The 14,803-nt window shown below is 39.1% G+C and overlaps 1 protein-coding gene across 8 annotated transcripts in view; it reads left to right on the forward strand.

Moving 5' to 3' along the window:
* Nucleotides 1-14,803, forward strand: part of ERC2 (ELKS/RAB6-interacting/CAST family member 2) — a 980,761-nt gene that overhangs the window by 165,625 nt on the left and 800,333 nt on the right.

A 14,803-nucleotide genomic window follows, 5' to 3' on the forward strand; every position in this document is an offset into this window, starting at 1 on the left:
GTTTCTGAGTCTCTGCTAAGGAAAACTTTCATTATTAATAATATGTATAAAATTATCCAGATAAAATAACCTCAAATTGATATTATTCATGATTGCTATTGAGGGGTCTTATTTCTCAGCCATGTAGCATATTCTTCCAGTGATGGTATCTGTAAGAGAACCATTCCTTATATCTGTTTTTTCTTCGGCTTTCCCATGATAACATGGATCTCCTGTGACTTACCATTATATTTTCCAGGTTCCTAAGTGACCCCTTTACTCTTGACATGTAGCTCACATTTTTTGGGGGGAAATTCCTGTAAACCCTTTTTAAAGCCCTGAAATTATCAGGTGGAAGAATGCTAAACCTTTTAAAATTCTCTAAAAGATATTCTTTAAGAAGTCCTTTCAGAGAGATGAGTTACTTCATCATGGTTGGACTTAATCATCTGTTCCAACTCCTGAAGTCCTGGAGCCATTGGGGAATGGAGTGTGGTTACGGCAGCTATACTGTCAGTGGTATGTGGTGGAAGGGATGTGCCTGCCAAAGATGTTTGACTCCAGTGTGGAAATCTGGCTCGTGGCAGCTGTTGCACATGTCCTGACACTAATTATGTGGTAACAGGATCCTTCTATAGGTAGGTGACCAAATAAAACTGGTGGCAGGGGACTGGAAGGTACAGACCAGGACAAAACATTCTGCTGTGAGTTTCATACCTGGGCTTTATAGCTACTAGTGCTGACGTCTCTGCTATGACTTTGGGTGAGGAGTGGTCCGGTTTTTTGAGCCTCAGTTTATCCTCCTATAAAATGGAGCAAAAATGATTATTCTAATCCCTTTCATCACCAACATTCTGTATTCTATTATTAGATATTTGTTGTGTTTTAAAAATGTTATACCAACTTGTAGAAAAATCTATAACTGTTCTTTCAGAGTATTTTATTTGATATTGAAAGATTATCATTTGAAGTGGCCAAGCCAGAAATTTCTTCTGGGTTAAAGGTTTTTATTTGTACATGACAAACATAATTTCACACTCCCTATGCGACCCTGCCACTTTACTATTGTTCTTTTCCATTGCCTTTTGGTTTTGTACATTAATAATAATAGCAGCTTTAAAAAATGATGGCTTCCTGCTGACTGGAGTGGGACTTGCTAAGTATCTGATATGCATTATCTGTGTGTTTCATCATGGTTTAGTGACATGTTTGTATTATTACCACTTTTTTTTTTTTAAAGTACTTATTTATTTGACTATGCCGGATCTTAGCTGCAGCATGCAGGATCTAATTCCCTGAACAGGAATTAAACCTGGGCCCCCTGCTCTGGGAGCTCAGGGTTTTAGCCACTGGATCATCAGGGATGTCCCTATTAGCTTTTAAAAGAGCTGGAAAGTAAAATTTAGAGAACAGAAGTAACCTGTTAGTGTCACACAGCCCACCAAAGGATGTGGGACCCTATAGCTAACGAGTGATCAGATTGACCCCACAGCTGTGAGTTCCAAAGCTGGAGAAGGACCCAAAACTCTTAGACCTCAAAGATAGGGTTCTTAACTGGGAGTAGTGTTCTTAATCAAGTATCTAGGACTTCGACTGTCGAATTAATTTTTGACTCTATTTCCTTCTGGAAGTCTATACTTCTCTAAGTTAGCTGATCTCTTAATTCATGTCTGTTATTGCATATCAAAAGCTTGAATTGGCATGGTTATGTTTGTACCGTGAAGATCACCAAAGTCTTGTACATAATGCTGTTTAGCACTCTTAACGTTATTCATATTTTGCTTCTTTTTAAAATCTTTACTTATAACAGCAATTGTAATACATTCTTCTTGGGTTCTCTGCCCACCTTTAAACAAGGTTTTTCTTTTGAGTAGCTCCTGATGGGCAGGGTCACCTGCCACAACTGATTGATTCATGGTAGACCCGTGACCCATGCCAGGATCATTTTGTCTTCTGTTGAGTGAATATTTACAGTTTGGAGCTCAGTTGTTGAACCAAGTCACATCTTCTTGCAGAGATTCCTGCTTACTTTTCCCCTTGGTTTTGTTTTCACAGTTTCTGTTTTGATTCAGGGAGATAGCCTGATAGCTTTCTCATACATTCCTTTCTTTAGCTTAAGGTAAAGCCAAATCAATTTCTGTTGCTTGGAACTCAAAGACTGTTAACTAACCTAGCAGTGAGGAGCACATGACAAGTGTCTTAGTCCATTCATGTTGCTAAAAGAAAAATACCATACCTTGGGTGGCTTATAAACAGCAAACATTTATTTCTTACAGTTCTAGAATTTAGGAAGTCCAGGATCAAGGGGAAGACCTGCTCTCTAGTTCATAGGCAGCTGTTTTCTCATTGTGTCCTCACATGGTAGAAGGGGCGAAGAAGCTTTCTGGGACCTCTTTTGTAAGGACATCATTCCCATTGATGAGGTTTCTGAGGATCTTATCAGGTCCTGAACTTATCTATCACCTGTAAGTACCATCACATTAGAGATTAGGTTTCAACATAAGAATTTTAGGGGGATCTAAACATGCAGTCTTTAGCAGTAGGCATTCAAAAATTTATCTTGGGAAAAATATTTGCAGAAGGTATCCATAATGCTCCCACATCACATCATTTTTAACAGCTTTGAGATATCTCATGTATCAAAAAATTTACCCTTTAAATATATTCAATTTGATTGTTGTTTTTACTATATTCATTTAAAACATTTTCATTACCTCCCCCCAAAATCCCATATTCTTTATAGTCATTCTTTATTCCCTTTTCCCCCAGCAGTGATCATTTTGATGTGTTTTTTTTCTACTTTCTTCTCATCTATTCATTTTACGTTCCTATGGTATATTGGCTATACTTTTATGTATGCGATATGGTACATTCTCTCTATGTATATACATATAATATGTAATATAAAATATATATGTATATATATATAATATTAAAGATCATAAGCATTGTGTGGATACAGTAGTAATCTTACCTTTACACCAGAGAAACAAATGAAGATGTAGGTCTTTGATTCTAGTTCATTGAGAAAATGAAAAAACTTGGAGAGTTTAGTGATTAGGCTACTTATGACCCAGTATATTCACATTTTCTGTGTATACTGTTCAAGATATAGTTTGTAAAAGAAGTCATCTCAGATTTCTCATGGTTTTCCCAGTCACTTAAAATTCCACAAAGAGCACAGACATGCATATGGATATGCTAGTTAAAAGTTTAAGTGAATAAAATAGTTGGATGTAAAGTGTAATATTTGACAGTTTAGATGAGTCTTTAAAGGTTGGCTCAGTTTGTCTTATTTATTTATTTATGGCTCTGCTGGGTCTTTCCTGCTATGTAGGCTTTTGTCTAGGTTGGCGACTGGGGCTACTTTGCAGTTGCAGCGCATGGGCTTCTCATTGGAGTAGCTTCTCCTAATGGCAGCACTTGTTCTAGGGCACTGAGGTTTCAATAGTCCGACATATAGGTTCAGCACTTGTGGCTCCTGGACTCTAGAGCACAGCTCAGTAGTTGTGGTATGTGAGCTTAGTTGCTTCAAAGCATGTGGGTTCTTCTGGGACCAGGGATTGAACCTGTGTCTCCTGCATTGGCAGGTGGATTCTTTACAACTGAGCCACCAGGGAAGCGCCAGATTGTCTTTCAAACAGCAATAACAGACATAATAGTACAGAATTAAAATTCGGATATTATGTATCACTTAAAAATAAACAGTGTATATGATAATATTATATAATATATAATATTTATAATATAGTAATCTATTTTGTTTTAAATATATATTACTTATATTTAAGTCATAATATATTATACATATTACAATAAAATATATGTTTATTTATATTTAACCTGGGAGGATTTCTTTTTCTTTTTAATTTACAAAATTTATTTGTTGGGCTGTATTGGGTTTTAGTTCTGGCATCAGAGATCTAGTTCCCTGATCAGGGATTGAACCCAGGCCCCCTGCATTGGAAGTATAGAATCTTAGCCACTGGACCACCAGGGAAGTCCCAGGATTTCTTTTTTTGACTTGGAAAGGAAGGTTAGTGTATATGCCTGTCAGCACATAGTTCAATTACAGTTGAAGGAATGAATAACCCTGTTTGCCTATTTCATCTAGTATTGTATTAAGGGACACTACTCATAGTTTACTCAGATTTTATTAATCACACGAACTGACTTTTCAGTGTGCTCCTTAACACTATATTACAGTACTATTTTCATTATATTTTCCTTCCTCACCTTTCAATTACCATATAATTATTTTTAATAGGGCTAAAGCTTTTTTTTTTCAAGTCCAGAAAAGTGCTTCTCAAGGCTTTATGCACCTACAAATTACCTGGTAGTCTTGTTAAAATGCAGATTGTGATTCTGCAGGTCTGAGTGAGACCTGAGATTCCACCTTTCTTACATGATTTCAGGAGATGCTGTTGCTGCTGGTCCAGTGGTCACATTCTGAGCAGCATGGAGGTCAGCTCCCCCTGCCTCTTCATAGGCAGTGACTCGAGAAGCAGAGAGAAGCAGGAGAGTACTTAGGAAGAATCTCTCCTCATGCTATTCTCCAAGAATAGCAAAAGAGATAAGAAAGCCTTCCTCAGTGATCAATGCAAAGAAATAGAGGAAAACAACAGAATGGGAAAGACTAGAGCTCTCTTTAAGAAAATTAGAGATACCAAGGGAACATTTCATGTAAACATGGGCACAATAAAGGACAGAAATGGTATGGACCTGACAGAAGCAGAAGAGATTAAGAAGAGGTAGCAAGAATACACAGAAGAACTATGCAAAAAAGATCTTCATGACCCAGAAAACCACGATGGTGTGAGCACTCACCTAGAGCCAGACATCCTGAGATGCAAAGTCAAGTGGGCCTTAGGAAGCATCACTACACACAAAGCTAGTGGAGGTGATGGAATTCCAGTTGAGCTATTTCAAATCCTAAAAGATGATGCTGTGAAAGTGCTGCACTCAACATGCCAGCCAATTTGTAAAACTCAGCAGTGGCCAGAGGACTGGAAAAGGTCAATTTTCATTCCAATCCCAAAGAAAGGCAATGCCAGCCAAAGAATGTTCAAATTACTGCACAGTTGCACTCATCTCACATGCTAGCAAATTAATGCTCAAAATTTTCCAAGCCAGGCTTCAACAGTATGTGAACTGTGAATTTCCAGATGTTCAAGCTGGATTTAGAAAAGGCAGAGGAACCAGAGATCAAATTGCCAACATCCACTGGCTCATCAAAAAAGCAAGAGAGTTCCAGAAAAACATCTGCTTTTGCTTTATTGACTGTGCCAAAGCCTTTGACTGTGTGGATCACAATAAACTGTGGAAAATTCTGAAAGAAATGGGAATACCACACCACCTGACCTGCCTCCTGAGAAATCTGTTTGCAGGTCAAGAAGCAACAGTTAGAACTGGACACAGAACAACAGACTGGTTCCAAATCGGGAAAGGAGTACGTCAAGGCTGTATTAAGTCACCCTGCTTATTTAACTTTTATGCAGAGTACATGATGAGAAACGCTGGGCTGGAAGAAGCACAAGCTGGAATCAAGATTGCCAGGAGAAATATCCATGACCTCAGATATGCAGATGACACCATCCTTATGGCAGAAAGTGAAGAAGAACTAAAGAGCCTCTTGATGAAAGTAAAAGAGGAGAGTGAAAAAGTTGGCTTAAAGCTCAACATTCAGAAAATTAAGATCATGGCATCCGGTCCTATCACTTCGTGGCAAATAGATGTGGAAACGGTGGCTAGCTTTATGTTTTTGGGCTCCAAAATCACTGCAGATGGTGACTGCAGCCATGAAATTAAAAGATGCTTACTCCTTGGAAGGAAAGTTATGACCAACCTAGACAGCATATTAAAAAGCAGAGACATTACTTTGCCAACAAAGGTCCGTTTAGTCAAGGCTATGGTAATAGTCATGTATGGATGTGAGAGTTGGACTATAGAAAGCTGAGCACTGAAGAATTGATGCTTTTGAACTGTGGTGTTGGAGAAGACTCTTGAGAGTCCCTTGGACTGCAAGGAGATCCAACCAGTCCATCCTAAAGAAGATCAGTCCTGGGTGTTCATTGGAAGGACTGATGCTGAAGCTGAAACTCCAATACTTTGGCCATCTGATGTGAAGAACTGACTCATTTGAAAAGATCTGATGATGGGAAAGATTGAAGGTGGGAGCAGAAGGAGTTGACAGAGGATGAGATGGTTGGATGGCATCACTGACTCTATGGACGTGAGTTTGAGTAAGCTCCAGGAGTTTTTGATGGACAGGGAAGCCTGGTGTGCTGCAGTCCATGGGGTTGCAAAGAGTTGAACACGACTGAATGATTGAACTGAACTGAATTCCTTATGAAAACTTGAATAGCAAGGGCTAGAGTTTGAGCAAACATGTTGGTTAGAGTTCGGAAAAATCAGTAGTTCAAGGCCTGCCACCCAACTTTTTACATTGATATTAATCTAAGTTCTCTTACTTGTATTAAAAATACTTAGATGGAAAGCAGTATTGTTAAATGGACATGTTGGGAAGTGAAAGGGAAGTGACAGGGAAGGAAATTGCAGTAAAGATTTTAAAATGCCATTTACAGTAAAGATTTGCTAAGTAATTAAAATGAAATAACTATTCCGTAACTGCATGTGGCAGTGGCTGTTAATATTAATATTAATCAATTAATAATTAATTAATTAATATAATAATTGGAAACGTTCTAATTTTAACCATCATTTTTATGATTACATGTTTGGGATTACTTCTGTAAACACATTAAAAAAATATCTATGTCTTATACTTCTGTTTTTTTTTTTTTTTTTTTTTACCTGTAACAAGTTGAACAGTGTCAGGGTCAGGGGTGCCACTTTCCTTTAGTTGCTTGTATATTACTGGGTAACAGGGAACGAACCCTGACCTTCGAAATAGAAACAGTTATTTCCTAAAGCCCCTTTGCAGGGTTATTTATAGATAAGTTGATGGGAAATCACTTTTATCCATCTTTGAGTTGGTCTTAAAACAACTGTTTCCTGTTTTCCCTTATATAAAAAATGCCATAGTAGTTAGCATTTTGTTTCTCACTGTTACATGTATTCAATGGTCAAACATTTATGTTTATTCATTTCTTTTCCCTGTCCAAATGAGAGGAGGAAGGAGAGACATTTCAATTCTGGGCCTCTAGCCACCACCACAGTCTCCACAGCAATGAAAACAATGAACGTTTATTGAGCCCTCATTATGTGCCAGGCCCTGTGCTTCGTGCTTTGTGGGAACTTGTTTACTTGATGAACATCTCTTGTTGTCTTTGTATGAATTCTGTAAGTCAGTTATGATGATTATTTCTTGTTTATGGATGAATCATTTGCTCACAATACTTAAGTAACTTGTCCAAGGTAACATAGGCTGTCATGGGTAGCTGCAGAATTCAAAACCCAGCTCATCACCACTGCTCTTGGAAGCCCAGGCAAGTCTGGTGATTTTCTCCAATCATGTAATTGATAAGTAGGAAAGCTGGAATTAGAACTTAAATCCTAGCTCTCAGCTCAGTACAATATTCCAGTATTGTGCCACCTACTAGTATTGGCCTGTAATGAAAACCAGAACTCCTTCTTGCTTACAAAAGCAACTGCCAAGAGGGCTTTCCCATGTATACTGTTCTTAATATGATCAATCTTGGCAAAATGTCACATGTTATCAACCAGAGTGGGTTCTGCAGTTATCACTGACAGTGCATCTGTGTGAGAATCCCAGGATACTGGTACTTTGGTGCTTAAAAAAGTCGCCTATCAGTATTCTCTATTAGCTATGTGCCTCTTCTACCCTAAAGGAGAACGCCGAGATCATATGTCTAAATATTAATTTTTTATACTCTTTTCAATAGCTCACCTCTTCCACAGCACACTGGGGCCACATGTTTTCAGCCAGTGCCTGCTGTTTGTCTTTTCACACACATGACACAGCCTGTGGAAGGTTTGCAGCTACAAGGAGTACTGCACATCCTGCACACAGGATTATGGAAAAAGGGATCAGAGAACCTGCCCTTATTATATGATTAGAGACAAACTGGAAAATGATAAATAGGAAAATAAAGTCACAGGATAAGTAGAGCAGGCCAAGTTGTCTGCAAAGAGATTCTGTTTTCTTTGAAAGAGTTATGTTAAGCCCTTTCTTGAGAAGGAGTAAGGATTTATTAAAAAAAAAATTCAAGACTTTTGGATATAAGCCAATTCATATTTTTATAAAGCTCAGAGACGGTTTTCATAGCAGTGAAACTCTAAACTGCTTTATAGTCCAAAACTTTATCATTTTTTGCTTTTTCCCCATAGTGTGGAAAAGAGCTTAAGGTCACAAATTTTTTCAAATCTGCCAGGAACTCATATTTTCCATGTTTGGGGATAAGACACAGTAGATTCTAAACATCTGGCTAGGCCCTACTTAAATAATTGTGTGTTCCATGCACATCACACATATATAATTATGCTTTCATTCTATTTACCTTTTTTGTGTTTTAGATATTCTGAAATCTGGATTAGATTCTGACTCCAGTAGCTATTGGAAGTCACTCTCCTAAACATTGGCTAAAGCAAAGTATATTTTCTCCCCTTTTCCATATAAACTCAAGTATGGCTTAGTTTCTTATTTTTCATTGTTCTCCTTTTTTCAAAATTAAGTGAGCCTGTAAGAATTGTGTAAAATGAAGTTCTATAGTATTTTTAGAGCAGGGGAGACTTTCGAATTGGCTGGAGGAAACCTCAATTTTAGACTCTGGCCCATGTTTGCTAATGATGTGATTGCAATAAAATCCCTTAAACCAGCTCAATTTATTCTCTTGTGAAGTGGACATAATTCTGGCAGCTTTGGAGCAGTATTGTCAGACAAGTGAGCTGGTGGACGTGAGGAATTTTGAGTTTTGGGAGAGAGAACAGGACAGAGTAATCTGGAGGTCAAGAATATTCTTCCTACTTCTCCAACCACCACTACCTCCCCTTCCTGCCCCCACCCACCCCATTCCCAGCCTAACTACAGCAAACCAAAGAAAAATGGAAACTATTCTCCCTCACATTGTTCTCCTGTGCTGATTGTTGGGTGAACAATTTCCTTTTTGGTCCTCTCATCTTCTTTCCATATTTTACTCACTATGTGTTGGGTACCTATTATGTACTAGAGTTGAGGGTATAATACAGATTTGTCCCAGAACCTGCCCTTGAGGAGCTCACTTTATCTCTCTTTAAATCTCTCTTCTTCTTGGCAATTTCCCTTGCCTTTTTGTGAGCACAGTGATGCTTTGAAAGATATATTTTGCTTTTATCTGACTGTTGAGTACTAGAAGGTTGTATCAGAAAATAAGCGTGCCATAACACCAGAAGCAGAAATCCTTATGACCTACTCTATTGTCTGTGACTTGAAATCAAGTGCACAAGCTCATCTCTTTGGTTCCCATTCCATTTATCTGTGTTTAATGGCCAGACCAAAGATTTTAAGCATTTTTCCTTCTGTGTACTGGATTTGGGGTTAGCCTTTCAGTTCAGTTGCTCAGTTGTGTCCGACTCTTTGCGACCCCATGGACTGCAGCCCACCAGGCTTCCCTGTCCATCACCAACTCCCGAAGCTTGTTCAAACTCATGTCCATTGAGTTGGTGATGCCATCCATCCATCTCATCCTGTGTTGTCCCCTTCTCCTCCTGCCTTCAGTCTTTTCCAGTGAGTCAGTAAAGGGGTTAGCGTTTACTATCCAGGATAGAGTTCAAAGTATGTAATTAAGTGTGGGGAGAAAAGGTTGAAAAGAACTGGGTTAAAGGCCAGGTATCAGGGTAAATATGATGCATTCTGTTTGGACTCCTAGCAGAGTGACTGCAGAGAGAAGCCTGGATGTCTCTTGTCACAGCTGCTTTACTTTCTTTGATGTCCTCAGTGGTCAGCTGTGGATAGGGAGTTTGCCTTCTTAGCTTTGATTCTTTGAGAACAACTGGAGGGTGATCCCACAATCAGGGTGGAGAGTAAAAAGCTTTCTGAATACTCATCCAACCATAGACTCACTTCTGTGCTTGAAGAGAATTAGCTATTTTGCCACCTATTATACTTGTGTTATAAGTGCCAGGTTGATAGAAATTTGATTGGCACCCAGGAATGAGGTTGGATCACCTGGCAATGTCCCATTCCCATGCAGGTGGATATTGGAAGGGCTTCTCTCTCCTAATATGCAGTCAAATAGAAGCAGCAGGAAAAGTGGTTGAGGCTTTGTGGAGTTGACACCACAGTGATGACTGATAAATTCCAAAGAGATGGCTCCTGGGCACATCCTAATGAGTTGCTGGTTTATAGTTCCCTGATGTAGGTTACAAACTGAAATGAATGCCTTTGATTATTGATCCAGTGAGATTTAAATGTGCTTTCATGGTTGAGAAGTGGGAGATGATTCAATGTGAAAGAATAGAGTATTTATATAAGAGGGGAGATTGAAAACTGTGCTTTTTTTTTTTTTTTAATTTTTAACCCTTAGAGCTTCCCTGGTGCCTCAGTGGTCAAGAATCTGTCTGCCAATGCAGGAGACATGAGTTCAATCCCTGGTCCAGGAAGATCCCTGGGGGAAAAAATGGCAACCCATTCCAGTGTTCTTGCCTGGAAAATTCCTTGGACACAAGAGCCTGGCAGGCTAGGGTCGATGGGGTCACAAAGAGTCAGACACTGCTGAGCAACTGAATAACAACAAAAAAGTGTTGTATCAAAGCCCCTTTGAAAAAGTGCTTTGGCTTTGCTAGAGTTTTCACTTGTATTCATGTATTTGATCTTTTGGAAAGGTTTTTTTTTTTTTTTTTTTAAACTGAACTTGTCTTCAGTGGAGGAGACCAGGGTTCGATCCTTGGGTCAGGAAGATCCCCTGGAGAAGGGGATGGCAACCCACTCCAGTATTATTGCCTGGAGAATTCCATGGACAGTCCATGGGGTTGCAGAGTTGGGCAGGACTGAGTGACTAACACCTCATCTCTAATTGCTTCATAGTAGTCATTACTAATTGTAAGATCTTAGAAATGAGGTCTCAGTAAGTTATCCTTGGAGTGTCCGGTGCTGTTTAACTATTGGATAGGGCCAGATAATGTAGAAGTCAAATGATTTAGGTCGTCTCTCATCCTCCCTAGAAGAGACACCACTGCTATTTTCTCAGTTGTCAAACTGGAGAACCACCTCCTTTTGGTCTGCTCTTAGGGTTGTTAGAGGATGGAGTCCAGGATCCTAGAAACCAAGATTCTGGCTTTTGCAGTATGTTTGTGTGCTCTTGGGCCTTTCATTTAACCTGTGTGGATCTGATTTTCTCATTTGTAAGATGAAGTTAACAAGCTAATCTTTAAGGCCTCTGTGAGCTCTAAGAATTCTGATTCCATGCCATCAGGATGTCAGATGGATTCATCTTTCAGAGTGTGGGTTTTTGTGCTTTTGTCACAGCAGCATACCCTAGCCTATATATATATATATATATATATATATATATATATATATGTAATTATGATTGATTATCGTTGTACAGCAGAAACCAACACAAACTTGTAAAGCAATTTTCCACCTATTAAAAATAAACTTTTAAAAAAGAGAATAAAAACTAAATGAAAAATAGATTTGAGACATTTTTAAACACTGAAATATAGATTATCAGATTGTGTTTCGTCAATGCTGAAGTCATTCAGTGACTAATAAAATGATTACCTGGAAAGTAAATTTTCTTAATGTACAACCTGGAGATATCCATTGGGACAACCTCAGAGTGAGGAATTGCTTAGTTAGAGTGGCTACGTTTTATTTTGAGAATTGTTATAGCGGTCATAATTGCCTGCCTTGTCTGCTCTCACCACTCCTGCCCCTGCTCCCTTTTCTTTTTTCAGCCATCCTGAAGTGTATTTGGGCTTCCCCGATAGCTCAGATGATAAAGAATCCGCCTGCAATGTAGGAGACCTGGGTTCAATCCCTGGGTTGGGAAGACCCCCTGGAGAAGTATCTATACCGGTTCAGAGTTCAGGTAGTATACTGGTTCATGCAAGATGTTGGGGTCAGACTTCCAGGTGGATGAACACCTGACTGGCGCTTACCTAGCTGGGTAGCTTAGTGCAGGTTACTTAACCACTTTGTGTCTCATGTTGTCATTCATTAAATGCCCTGTCTCACTGGGTGTTTGTGAAGATGAAAAATGCTTAGAATGGTACCTGGACTATGGAAGGGCTATAAAGGTTTTTGCCATTACTCTTCCTTAATAGGTCTGGTCTGTCTTTGCCTCTGGGCTTTTATACTTTCTCCGCTCTTTCCTTCATTCTTCCCAGGATTGGCTTTCATTTATTTTTCAAGACATAGCTCAGTGGTACCTCTTAGTGTGGGTAGCTCTTGTGTTTTCTTACATTTCTCTAGCCTGGGTTACACCCTCTCTGCATTTCTAGCCAACCTGGCTGTGACTTCTGTCATATTGCTGCTATTAGTTTATGTGTCCACATGGATTGGGAGCAAGGACCACTTCTTTTTCTTTGTTTTCTCTCTTTTTCTTTTTTGGATATTTCATGGGTATGAGGAAGACACTGGGTAAATGCATATTGAATGGATAAATGGATTGATTTTTCCCCCTTCATTCCTCTCTCCTTCTTATTCTTCTTTGCTACTTTTCTTGTCTACTACACTTCCTTTCTCCCTTCATTCTCAAGCCTGGCATTTGATGCATTACCTTAGTTATTCCTCACAGGAACTCTGAGGTAAGCATTGTGATTAGTCCCATTTTGCAGGTTTGGAAGCAAAGGATCTGGGCACTAGACAACTTGCCCATCCAAAGGGGCAGCAGCCTTAACAGGGTTGTCTTCCAGTGCTGCTGTCTTTGCCCAAAGCATTTTGGCATTTTTTGGAATTCCCTTCTGACTAGTTTATGAACTACATAAGAAAACTAACCTTGTTTTGGTCACTCTCAGAAAAGATAATTTCTGGTATGATCATCATGATTCATTGTATTTGTCTCCAAGTAAACTTTGGTCATTCCAGAAATCCAAGCCACTTTAAGAGGACAAAGATTTGCCCTTGTCAGGAATGTTTATTTAAATGGCTTGAAGACAGTTGCGTACTGTCCAGGGGCTTGGCGGCAGCCACATCAACGGGCCGAACACTGTCGATACTCCTGTGTGCTTTGTTTTGGTGTGCTTTAGGGCTGGTGGGCTGGTGGAGGAAGGTCACATTACCTTGTGGTCCCACTTCACGTTTTTTATGACAGCTTTATTGAGATATGATTTATGTACCATGCAGTTCATCCATCTAATATGTAAAATTCATTGGTTTTTAGTATATTCACAAAGTTGTTCAACCAAACGGCTAATTCCAGAACATTTTCATCACCCCTAAAAGAAACACCCTTCAAAAACAAACATCTTTCAAGGGCTGATTTTCATCACCCCCCAAGAAGACATACTACTTTAATAGACATCCTTCATCTCCCCCACAATCTCGCCTGACAATCACCAATTTGTTTTCTGTCAATGGATTTGCTTATTATGGATATTTCCTGTCAGTGTAATCATGTGACGTGTAATTTTATAACTGGCTTCTTTCATGTGGCATATTGTTTTTAAGATTCATCCATGTTACAGTGTCCACCAGTACTTCATACTTTATATGGCTAAATACTCCATTTTATGCATATACCACATTTTATATACTCATTCATCAATTGACTGATATTTAGGTTGTTTTCCACTTTTTGGCTACTATGAATAATGGTGCTAGGAATATTTGTGTATAAATTGACCGTTGAATGGATAAATACCATGTAGTATGTCCCTATGTTGGAATAATGTTCATCTATCAAATGTAGCATGATATATGCTACAACATGGATGAACCTTGAAAACAGGATGATCCCACTGGTGTGGAATGCCCAGAATAGGCACAACCATAGAGGCAGAAAGTATTGGTGGTTGCTAGGGCCTGAGGATGGGGAGGAAGATGAGGAGTGGCTTCTAAAGGGTATAGAATTTCTTTTGGGGATGATGAAAATGTTCTAAAATTTATTTGTTTATGGTTGTACAACTTTGTAACTGTACTAAAAAGCACTGAAATGTAATTTTACTTTACAGGGGTGAGTTATATTTTTTAAAAATTTATAATTACTGTCATTAAATACATACCAGTTGCTTACTCTGCATTTGTTACCCTGGGAGATGCTGTGACATACAAATGAGACAGTAGGCAGGAATCTCTCATTGGATGTTTCCAAGTAAAAAGTTGACCTGGATACCAATAAAGAGTTTGATAAACGCATCACTTGGTGCTAGTTTCTGGGTACAGGCCCCACTCAGAAAAATCTCAACCTCTCTGGATATCAGCTATGGGAATGCAGAAGGATTTCCCAATGTGGACTCCTCCAGTATTTATGTAACTTAGTCATGTTATTTTATTATCCCTGCCTTATAATACTGTGAATTCCCTGTAGGCAGGACCTATGCCTTGCATTCATATTGATTTCCATGTTTAACGCTGTGTCTAGTCTGTATCAGGAGAATGCGTTTGGTGAGTGGATGAGTGACTGTGTTTTGGAAGTCCCTGGGTTACTTCCTAGGACAAAAATGCCTTCAGCTTATGGCTGCCTGGTCTGATCAGTCTGAGGCTGCCCCTCTTGGGAAAGTGTTGCTGAATTCACCGCCTGTCTTCATGCAATTTTGTTTCTCTGGCACTTCCACTCTGATTTTGGTTAAAATGGTGACATGGGATGATCCGTGGGTAGCTCTGGAGTGTTGTGCTTTCCTCTCTGGTAATAGAAACCAAGATACTGGGTTCCTGGGTCAGTGAGATTTAGGAAAATTAGAGGTGGAATAAGCCTCATTT

Source organism: Bos taurus, chromosome 22 (genome assembly GCF_002263795.3).
Source record: "Bos taurus isolate L1 Dominette 01449 registration number 42190680 breed Hereford chromosome 22, ARS-UCD2.0, whole genome shotgun sequence".
Taxonomy (NCBI): Eukaryota; Metazoa; Chordata; class Mammalia; order Artiodactyla; family Bovidae; genus Bos; species Bos taurus.